Source organism: Sesamum indicum, linkage group LG8 (genome assembly GCF_026168435.1).
Source record: "Sesamum indicum cultivar Baizhima isolate 11 linkage group LG8, ASM2616843v1, whole genome shotgun sequence".
Taxonomy (NCBI): domain Eukaryota; kingdom Viridiplantae; phylum Streptophyta; class Magnoliopsida; order Lamiales; family Pedaliaceae; genus Sesamum; species Sesamum indicum.
Window position 1 is genome coordinate 3,191,764 of NC_142664.1, and position 11,695 is coordinate 3,203,458.

Genomic DNA, 11,695 nt, shown 5'->3' on the forward strand with positions numbered 1-11,695 from the left:
TTTTGCACTAATAGTAGAAATCGTTACTCGGAAAACTAATATATATACATATTGTAAAATCTTGCTCAGAGTAACGACTTTACAAAAATTATATATATATATATATGTAATTATATTCTGTGAAGTTAGAAGTCCAAGTCACAACTTCACAAAATATATATATTTTTTATATTTTTGTGAAGTCGTTGATCTGAGTAAAACTTTTGTACAATTTATTTTATTATTATAATTATAAATAGCTCACCTTAATCTAAAAATCTACCGTTATTAATTACTTGTACACTTGGCATACTAAATATGTGTATTTTGAAATTTTAAAAAGTAATTATCATTTAAATTTTAAAAAGAATTCTAAAACTGTGAGAATACTGTTACAAACGAAATGATCCAAATCCAAGTTGGTAGGGGAACTCACATATCGCTATGGAAAGAGTTGTGGCACCCCTTTGGGATGTTGCAACGATACCCTTGCAGACCTCTTGTTGGAGGTCATAGATAATGGGAGTTGGAGATGGCTGTTGTCATTGTTGGAGATGCTGCTGAAAATTCAAGATATGCTACCATCTATTCATGGCGGGGGAGGACAGGGTTCGTCAAGAATTGGACATCTTATTAATCCAACTAACCTTTCTATGTTAGCATCACTCGTCTACCATATGTGGTAGGAGAAGAGCATGAGGACATTTGGACATACTGCCAAGGATCCAAAAACTATAGCTACACTAGTCATAGAACAAGTTCATTTGAAATTAATAGCTTATTAGATACCTTTACAGTTTGTTTGAACTATAAAGGTTGTGGCATCCTTTAGAATTTGAAAGATAGCGCAGTAGAGTGAAGAGGATTGAGCCTTTTGCCTAGCTGTACAATTTATTCTTTTATTAATTAAATTTCCTTTCACCAAACAAAAAAGATTTACTTATTTATAAAACACACTTCTATCTTATTGACTAATTCATTTAATTAATACAAGAAATTCTACTCAACATAATAACACGTAGTAAATTATAAAATGTTATATAATACTTGAAGTCTTTGTTCACCAATTGGATATTCGTACTAATCTAACCTAATATCTCATTTATAAATTTTTATGGCTGCTTGGTTATAATATTTAGGGCCCGGTATCAAGCTCTATTGTGCCAAGATTTGAATCCAACCAACATTCGTTTCATTCTTGTCTTGCTAAAAGTCAGTCTCTTTATGTATTTTCATATTTTTCGTCCAATTTTGTCCGTCAATTGTCTAATTATCCTTGATTTTTTCCAAACTTCATCCAAAATGATCTACTGCATTAAATCTCTTTGACAACTTGTCTCCAAATGGCCCACTAACAAATTTGTCAAAAAGCCACTTTAAATCCTCATAGCAAAGATGTTAGTAAACACACTATCAATTTGATTTTCTAAGTGACAGATTCAACTTATCCGAAATTGCATACATAACTGTTGTTTTTTAGTCTGATTTGAGTCGAATACACGACCTGCTCGACATGAGATCTCGAGCTTGCTATATTGGTCCTAGATATAGAAGTAATCTCTGAGAAGAAAGAAGCATGTTAGGCTAACATGGATTTGTCCCTGTTAAGACCCTCCAATACTCAAGTCAGTTCGAGTTTGAGATGGAAAGCAAGTGATCTCAAGCAATGAATGAGGTATAAATGTGTCTTACCATAAATACTCTGGGAGGAGGGTATTTATATGTCTAAATGTACTTTACCAAATGGTCCACATGGTTTCATCTTAAGGTCTCTACTGTAAAAAATCATGTAGTAAGGCGACGCACACGTCAGGCGGGTTTGGATGACGGGCTGGTGAAGCAAACCCAACCTGACTTTATCTGTGTGAATCGTATAGTATTTTGGTGTTTTTCTCTCATGAGACAGAGGCTGCCAAGGACTTTCTCACCTATACACCGAAGATGTCCTCGTATTTTTTAACCCCAAGGAGAGTGGCCTTGGAAAAGTTATGGAGTTCTTACACAATTTCAAGACGGCATTGGGCCAAAGTATTAACAATGCTAAGAGCTCTTTTATGCTCTTCCCCATATTACGCATTTAAGGATTAAATGGCAGATTAAACGAATGATGGGTTTTGTGCTAAAGCCCTTCCATTTTACATACCTTGGGGCGTCAATCATCATTGGCCGGTGTAAGGTGGAATATTTTGATAGATTGATTGAGTAGATGGCTTCAAAAATTGGTGGGTTCAAGGATTGGAGTTTGCCAGGGAGGCGGGTGGCTGCAATGTGTTGGTGGAGTCTCGCGGTCTTGCATAGCATTCACAAGAACGATAGGGAATTGAGGTTGCATGCGTTGCTCACACAGCTTCGTAAGATTAAGTGGCAGCTGAACATCTCATTCACGTATATACGTTTATCGGGAGCCGGCGGACCTGTCAGCACACTATGCATGCCGGACAAAGACAACGGAGATCATAGCTAGGAGTCCAGCTTAGCAAAAAATTTAGGTATTCGAGCTCGAACTTATGGTTTTGAGCTCTAGCTCGAGCATGTTCAAAATTTTTTTATTATTAATAAAAATAATAAATATTTTACACATAAAAAAAGGGTGGAATTTGGCATGGGCAAGACAAACATTCCAAAATCCGTTCCATATTGGAGCGGGCTTTGGAACACCTGAGGAATGAATATTGATAGATGACGTCATGATCCAATATTTTTTTAAATTATAATTTTGAAACGGCCAAACAGTTCTAATATGTGTTCCAAAATAACCGTTACAAAATCCGTTTCAAAGACCGCTCCAAAATAGCAACAGTTTATTTTTTAGAACTCTGTTTGGAACACATTATTAGAATTAGGAACGATCTTGTATGACCGTTCTTATATGTGTGACAAATGATAACCAAAAGATGACAGTTAGAATTCCAAAATGAGGTACAATTAGAACGATTTTAGTACACACTTAATCAATTATGCCAAAAATCAATTAAAATTATGAGTTTTACTTAAGAAGTAAAAAACTTAATCAATTATGCCGAAAACCGCTCAAAATTATGAGTTTTACTTAAGAAGTAACGTTAAAAAATCGTTCCAAAACCCATCACAAATTGGAATGATTTTTGGAGCGAATTTTGTGGATAATTTGCAAAATAATGTTCCCACATAAATAAAATTATTTTTAAAAACAATTTTTTTTCTTGTTTAGGAACAGTTACCAACAAATCGTTCCAAACACGGTTCCAACTTTGAACAGACTTTAAAAAAAAATCGTTCCTAAATACATTAGAATATCCTAAATAAAAAGGGGGAAAATCAAAATTTAGGAAATGTCAATTTATTCTGATTGTTCCAAAATCAATTCAAAAATTTTATTTTACGCCAAATAAAAAGTAAAGGAAAAATCAAACTTACGAACGATTTTTAAATATTTGATCGTTCCTAAATGTATAAACTATCCGTTCCTAAAATTGATTGACAAAAAATCGTTCCTAAATGAGTTCCAACACCATTCCTAAATATGTCCACAAATTCATCGTTCACTTCCCAGTTACGATATCTTAGCATTCGGACCTTGATTATTCCAAATTTAAACGCATAACAATGCTTTCCATACGTGAACATATCTAACGGTCTGATCTAAAATCACATGGTCTGATGGACAGTTGCATCATTTTTAACCTTATTAATTGTGTATTAGATACGATATCTCAGTATCCGTATAACAAAAATGTCCAACACTTCAGCGAAACGGTCTGATTAGGTAATCTAATACAACAGTATAAGATGCTACTTATATCTATATAAGACTAACAATCTTATATATATAAATATACTTGATCTTCTGAACATGTATCAATTTAATTAATGCATTATATGTTTCTAATGACCTTACTTAATTTATGATCTATTTTTTTTATAATTAACATGATTGGGACGATTTATCCTATATTTTTTTTTATTTTTTTGAAAAAATAGTTTTGGCACACAATTAGAAACGGTATACTTTTTTTTAAAAAAAAATAGGAACGTTTTTGTTAAAATGCTCCAAAACGACATCGTTTTTGGATTAAATAACATCGTTCTTATTTTTAGGAACGGTGTATTTAAAAATATTCATCAACTGAAATGACGTCGTCTTTGTTATTTGAAACAGTTTTTCAAATGTCCGTTCTAAAATCAATATATATACAACACTTAGCATAATTATTTTCTTTCCTGCTCCCTTTCTCTCCTCACTCTCACTGGCGGCGGCTCCTCTCCTCATCTCCCTCCTACCCGCTGTTCGTACGCTGCAGTTTTTTTACCGTCCGCTGCCGTCAATGAGCACTAGAGATCCCCCAATTTTTCTTCTTTTTTGGTCCCCCATTTTTCTTCCCTCCCGCCCCCCCCCCAACTTTTCTTCATTTTTGCCCCATTTCATAAAAACATTTCCCCCATTTTCTGAAATTTTTTGAACGGAATTTTTGAAATATTTTTCTAAAATTTCAAGGTAATTTTTGAAATATTTTTCTAATATTTTTTTAAAAATTTTTATACGTTTCTGAAATTTAAAAAGAAAATCATATTTTTTTGTAATTTTTGAAAATTTTCTGTAAATTTTTGGTAATTTTAAATTTTTTCTGTAATTTTTTTTATTTTTAAAACTTTTATGTAAATTTTTTGTGATTTGTAAAAAAATTCTGTAAAATAATTTATTTTATGTAATTTCTGCAATTATAGAAATATATAGTTGTGTAAGAATTTCTGCAATTATAAAAATTTATTGTATGTAATTTCTGCAATTATAGAAATTTGTATAATTTCTCAAAATTAATTATATAGTTGTGTAATTTATGAAATTATTGTGTAATTTAGTAATTGTATAGTGTAATTATTTATGCAATTTACTATATAATTCTATAATTTATGCAATTCTTGAGTGTATTGCATCATATTGCTTAAATTTTTTGTGAAATTTATTGTATAATTAGGCTAATTGATGTAATATTATTTTTACAGACATTAGCCCAATATTCTCAATAAAATAATTTTTACATCATAATGTATAACACAAAAATTAGATCAATACATAATCCCAATAATAGTACTTTTTCATAATAATATAAATAATCACAAAAATTAGGCCAATATTTCCAATAATAATATTTTTACATAATAATGTCAATAATCGCAAAAATTAGCCTAATATTTTCAATAATAACATTATTTACATAATAATGTCAATAGTTACAAAAATTAGGCTAATATTCTCAATAATAACATTATTTACATAACAATATCAATAATCACAAAATTAAAAAATATTCCCAATAATAATATTTTTACATAATAATGTCAATAATCACAAAATTAGATCAATTATTATGATAATAATATTATTTACAAAATAATGTCAACAATAACAATGTTAAGGTAATATTTCAAATTAAAATACAATTACATAATCATTAGAAATAGAAAATAAATTGAGGACAATATTTTCAATAATTAATAATTATTTAAAAATGTATAGTTCCTTTGTAACTACATACAAACAGATCATGCATGTCTTTAAACTTGTTTAGCCCATCAAGTGAATTTTGTCAGTAGAACTAGTTAGGTTTATCCATTTTCATCTATCAACAAAAGATAATAAATAATTGTTTGTTTCTTTTACAAGAGGTAGAGTTCGGTTGGCCGCCCAAGTAGATGGAGTTATTTGAAAAATACTATAAGAAAAAGGAGGATGGTGGGTGAAGTGGGCCGAGGCGGCTAAGGTGGCGATAAGTAGGTTATTTATATTTTTTTTTTTTTAGAAAAAAATAATTCTTGATTAAAAATACTAATAATTTTATTTGTTATGCAGGAGACGTTCCAAAATCGCCTCTGACAGACCCTCCGACCTTGAAGTAGGACGATATGGATATCGCTGACGAGGAGGGAACTACGTTTTAATTTTTTTTTTTTTTTGTAATTAGATAATTTTTCATATTAATATAATATTTTTCCTTAATTATTCATGTTTCATAATGTTTATTACATTTCATTATTTTATATTTATTTAATTATTTAAATCCATAAATATAATTAAATTATATATTAAAATTTATTAAAATATATAAATTTATTTATTTGTTATAATTTATTAAATATATGAATAAATTATAAATAATTATAGAATTAAAAAATTAGTACGAATTTACTAATGGTAAAAAAGTTACAAATATAAATAAATGCCCTTTTCAAATATCATTACTAAAACAGTTCCAAATGCGTATTCCTAAACTGCATTAACCGTTTCAAATACCAGTACTAAAACTATTTCAAAATAGTGGCTGACCGTTCCTAATACCATTGCTATTTCAGTTTTAAGTACGTGTTCCAAACTTAAAAAGACCATTCGTAATACCATTACTAAAACAGTTTTATACAGATGTTCCTAAATAAGTCTAAACATTCCTATAACCGTTCCAATTAAAAATAATTTTTTTTTTGACAAATTCGATATCAGGAACAATTTTCATAGAATGTTACAATTCCCATCCCAAATAGAAACGATCTTGCCTGAACCATTTCTAAAATTTTGTAACGCTATTTGTAAGAATGGATTTCCAGCCGTTCCAAAATCGTTCTAAAAACTGCTCCAAATAAGTCTGACATCCTACAAATAGTTCCAAACACAAAAAAAAAAAAATCATTCCTAAACCCGCTCCAAATCTCACATTTTTTTTGTAGTGAATTAGAATATTTATTAATTATGTTAGATGGACAAGCACAAATTATTTTTAATCTAATAAAAATATATTTCTAATTTTCTTCAACTATTAGAAAATTTAAAAAATCAATGATTAATATAAGATAAAAATATATATAATAATGACTATAATAATAATAATAATTATAAAATTACAAAGCATGTTTTTCATTAAATTAATATAATGTTAGGAGTATTCCACTTTATATTTTTGTTATACGTCTAATATTAAATTAGTGGTAACATAATTAGTGAACATATAATCTTGGTATAAATATATATATACTCCCTAATAAATATATAAAATATTTTGAATTGTTAGAAAATTACAAATTGATATTAATGTATGACAATAAAATTCAAATGCATTATATACATTAATTTTACACAACAATAATTAAAAAAATACTAAATTATTGAATATGCTTATTTTTAGATAGATATTGAAATACTATACTTCTATGATGATATACAATTAAAATATGAGATATTGCTTGAAAATAATTTTAATATATTATAGGTATTTTTTTTATGAACTTGATATATTGTTATATGTGCAGTTAAATATATAAAAATAAAAAACAATAGAAAATCGGCTCATGAGCTTTCGAACAAAAATATGTTGGCTCGACCTCAAAAATGTTTGAGCTCGAGCTGAGCTCAGTTAAGCCAGCTTACGAACCGACTTAACTCATCTATCACCTCTAATTATAGCACAGTCTTTAACTTTTAAGGAGCTTTGGGAAGGCTGATTAGACTGAATAATCTTTTCCCTTGTTTCCAGTTCCATTGAGTAGATATTTTTGTTAATTGTACATGGGCGATTCTTTATTTCTAATGAACGAGGAGGGGTTCACGTCAAACCCCCTGCTTAAGAGCATGCAACGTTCTATATGAATATTAACTAATATTCTAGCAAATTATCAAACGGAAAGTAGAGAGGTTATTCATAATAAATTCCCACCTAACATTAACTTAGATCCAAATTCAATCTTAGGCCCGACAACCTTATAGCTGAGTTTGGATTTGGTTTCGATCCATTCCCAAAATGGGCCAAAACCAATGCGTGTTTGGATTTCATTTTTGGACACCTTATATGGTTTTTGCTTTTCTTTCTTTCTTTTGCTTTTTTTTGTGTTTCGGCCTTCACAAGGGGTAGCCCAAAAAATGATAATTTAAGTTATATGTATATATATAAAAAAATTTAAAAAAATATAAAAATAGAAAAATCAAAATAAATCGTCGATGGACGGAAGGGTGGGGTATCATAATGCTCATCATCAAACGGGCTTTCCAGGGGTGCTAGATTCCCGTAGAGAGGTGGTCGGACGATTGAAAATAAAACCGATAGAAGATGGGGGCGCGGTTAAGGTTTCTTGAGCAAAAAAATAAATATAACTGGCCAATGGATTGGAGATTTTTGGTGGGTGAGGTATCACAAAGTCTCATCTTTTGCAATTTCAAGGTCTGCTGATGTTTCGCCAACAGCACCAAAATATTTAGCTAGTTGTTAAACTAGACTGTCCATGCAGAAATATCATCACACATGCAGCTGCAAACACAATCTCAGCACCTCTGACGTGATATATTGTACAATTCATAATCGGTCTCCCAAAAGTTATAGGAACTAAAAACCAGCAAATTCACGTTAGAAACATTAGGCCTCTGTGAGCGCATAATGAACTCAGAGACATGCCATAGGGAGATATTGTTTCCATTATTACGAGCAAAAACAAAACTTGGTATTATTCAGTAAAAGATATATTTCAAAATTCTTAAGCAATCTTCAACCATGTCATTAGTTATCAGATAGTAGGAAGACCAACATATTTCTCCACTGCGAAATATCTAGCAATAGGAAAATCCTATGTCTATGATCAGCTCATGGAATTACCTCATAAAACCATCACGATACATCAGAGGGCTACAGATAAAGGCATGTTTACAATATCACCAATCAGGTTTCTCTGTTATCATATACTATCAGTTGTATGCTAAGCCAATTCAGAAAATTTATCCAAGAACCACATGCTGCGAACCAGAAAAGCAAGTTTAAATTATCATAGCAACCCCTGAAAGAGAAGATTACTAGTACAGGATAAAAAGAATATTAAACACCAATAAGACAGCACATTCTCAGAGGTCTGCGAAGGATCTGATTCTTTTTTCAATGTTTCACCCCTTCCACGAGTGCCAGTATTCTGGCCTTTCCTGTCGGATGCTGCTGCATCTGTCCTACATGGGCACAACAAGGGTGACGCTGACCCAAATTTGGATTTTAAGAGTTCAATTTCCTTCAAAAGTCTCAAGATTTCCTCACTCTTTTTTACTGATTCAGATTCCATCTTGCCGAAGTCAATTCTTAAACTTTCATTTATGATCTGTAATTCCTCTGCTCTGTTTACAAGTGCCTGAAACCTTTCATTTGCATGCTCAACTTCATCACTTTTCTTCCTTAATTGTTTACTGTAGTCGCTCTCCATCATTTTGAACTGGTTCCAAACGAAATTCTTTTCTCTCAAGAGAGCAGAAATCTCAGAGTTCTCTGATTTACATTTCTCAATTTCATTTTTTAGCTTCCTCACCTCATTTTGAAGTGCCTTGTTTCGCGAGCCTTCCCCTTTATTACTAAAATCATCTGATGTATCCTGGAAATTATATTGACTACTTTTTTAGAAGAAAGATACATACAAATAAATGAAAAATCAATTGGACAACCATAAAACATAAAATAAATAAAGAGCATACTTTTGGATCAGAACATTTCTGAGAGAGATAGTCAGACCATTCTCTAAAGTCAGCCAACTCATTGTCCGCATTCTCTATATTCCACAGAAAACAAGATATAAAGATAAGAATAATAAAAAAGAAACAAAACCATAAATTTCCCCATCTAAATTTGATGTTAGAGGAAAAACTGCCAAAACTAAGAGGTAACAATGGAGATGGTCAGCATGAGCATGCTGAGTAGCTAAGACTTCCTTATGGATCTCAGTGTATTGAGCCTCTAACTAGACCACTTTCAGACCTTTGAATAAGCAGTTTGCACTATTAAAGCAAGGCAACATTATGCTCAGAGAATTAGTGGCAAAAAGAATATAGACATGCAAAAGCTGTAAGTATATTCCAGCAAGTTATCCAATATTCCAATTGTATGCTGGTATTCTACTCGGTTCTAAATGCATGCTATGCCCATAGTTAATTGAACCCTTCTATTAACAGAATTCTCAACATTACTTAGAATTGACAAATGAAAAGTCTTCCACTACACTTCTAAAAATCCAACAGAGAATGAATATTATAAAAAAATCACCAATCACAAACAGAAAAATAAAGAAACTAATGCTACATTTGGATCTTGGATTTTGGCGACTGAAGTACTGAGAGAACATATTTTTTCGCTTCAAATGTTGTAATTTGTACTTTATGTTTTAGACACTGTCTCCTAATTTACCTTTTTCTCACTAAAATCAATGGGTAAACATAGTCTCAACGTTTTTCAGGTGAAAGCAAATAGAAAGAGAAAGAAAAACTAACCATATCTATGCTTGTAAATGAAAGCCTCCCTGTCCTTCAAACCCAAATAAGTTCCGCTTTCGCAGACTCAACTTTCTGCTCCATTTTCATCTGCACCAAAAATTCCCAATTATTCATAATTTTTCAACCCTAATTCAACTCCCACACAAAAAATTAGACTTCACACAACCAAGGAAATTACCTTATAAATAACTTGGTGCAAAGATTTTATTCTTTCTTCAAGAAATTGCCTATCTTTCTGCAGATTCTGGGATAACGTCACTAATGCGTTGAAAACTTTATCCCATTTTTTCTCTCGGCCGGCGGCCTTGTCGCTCGATTTGCGTTTCCCCATTCCAGATAAGATGAAATGTAATAAAACAGAGTAAGCAACAAACAGGAGAATAATGTAGTAGGAATTTGGGATATCACAGAGAAGAAGAAGAAGAAATCGCAGAGAGAGAGACAAAGTGAACGTTGGATCGAAATGAAGCCCAACGCCAACGGTCGGAATTAGGAATTTGGGATATTGCAGAGAAGAAGAAGAAGAAATCGCAGAGAGAGAGAGAGACAAAGTGAACGTTGGATCGAAATGAAGCCCAACGCCAACGGTCGGAATTTTGAAGAGGCAGCTTCCCCCCGCCCTCCTCACGAGGAATGGGCTGTAAACAACTTTAGGGGAACCAATATGTATAAAAATAAATAAAATTTATGTATAATTCAATAAAATTATAAAATTTTGCAACCAATATGTAAAAACATAAAATTTATTTAGTTTTTAAAATAATAAATTATAAGAGACTCCCTTAAAGTTTGTTATTATTACAAATACCCATTTATTGTTCGAAAAATTATAAACAACTCTTTAAAATTAATGAATGTCCAACAAATACCCCTTATTGACAGCCGTTAATTTTATGTGAGCATTTGTTAGATGATCATTAATTCTAATATGATGTTTGAAAATTTTAAATCATTAAAAAGATATTTATAATTAGACAAATTTTATGAGAACTATTTATACTTTCACTTTTTTTTAAATATGAATAATATAATTAAAATTAATAAATATGAATAAAACATAATTTGGTATAAATCTATTTCTGTTTCTACAATAATTGAAATATAAATTCATGACACCACCCCATTTTTATTTCAGAACAAATCTATTGATTCTTTGGCTTGAGCTAGAAGGGGTCCTAAATAAGAGTCTCCCTCTAGAAGCTAAAAGGGGCTATCATAAGCACATTGTAATTCTTTACGCATTCGATTGTCGAGGCATATCAATATTTGTCAAGAAAGATATAGGAAATGTTATGTTGTATTGCAATTGATTTCTCTTTAATGACAGTCTTGGAGTAACTAGTGACACCGTTTGGGGTGTGGAAAATAAGAAGATTCTGTCAATTCTGAAAAATTATTGTAGAACAGAAATCTTCCATAAGGGGATAAAGCGCGAGGAGCGTAAAAGCTTCGCTAGAG

General features: G+C 31.1%; 1 pseudogene across 1 annotated transcript; it reads right to left on the reverse strand.

Moving 5' to 3' along the window:
• Positions 1-8,546: 8,546 nt before the first annotated feature.
• Positions 8,547-10,862, reverse strand: LOC105167599 (uncharacterized; annotated as a pseudogene). The gene is made up of 4 exons (XR_016066692.1): positions 10,416-10,862; positions 10,235-10,324; positions 9,446-9,519; positions 8,547-9,345 (listed from the first exon to the last, which is right to left on the reverse strand). The product of XR_016066692.1 is annotated as an uncharacterized LOC105167599 (transcript).
• Between the last annotated feature and the right edge of the window lie 833 nt (positions 10,863-11,695).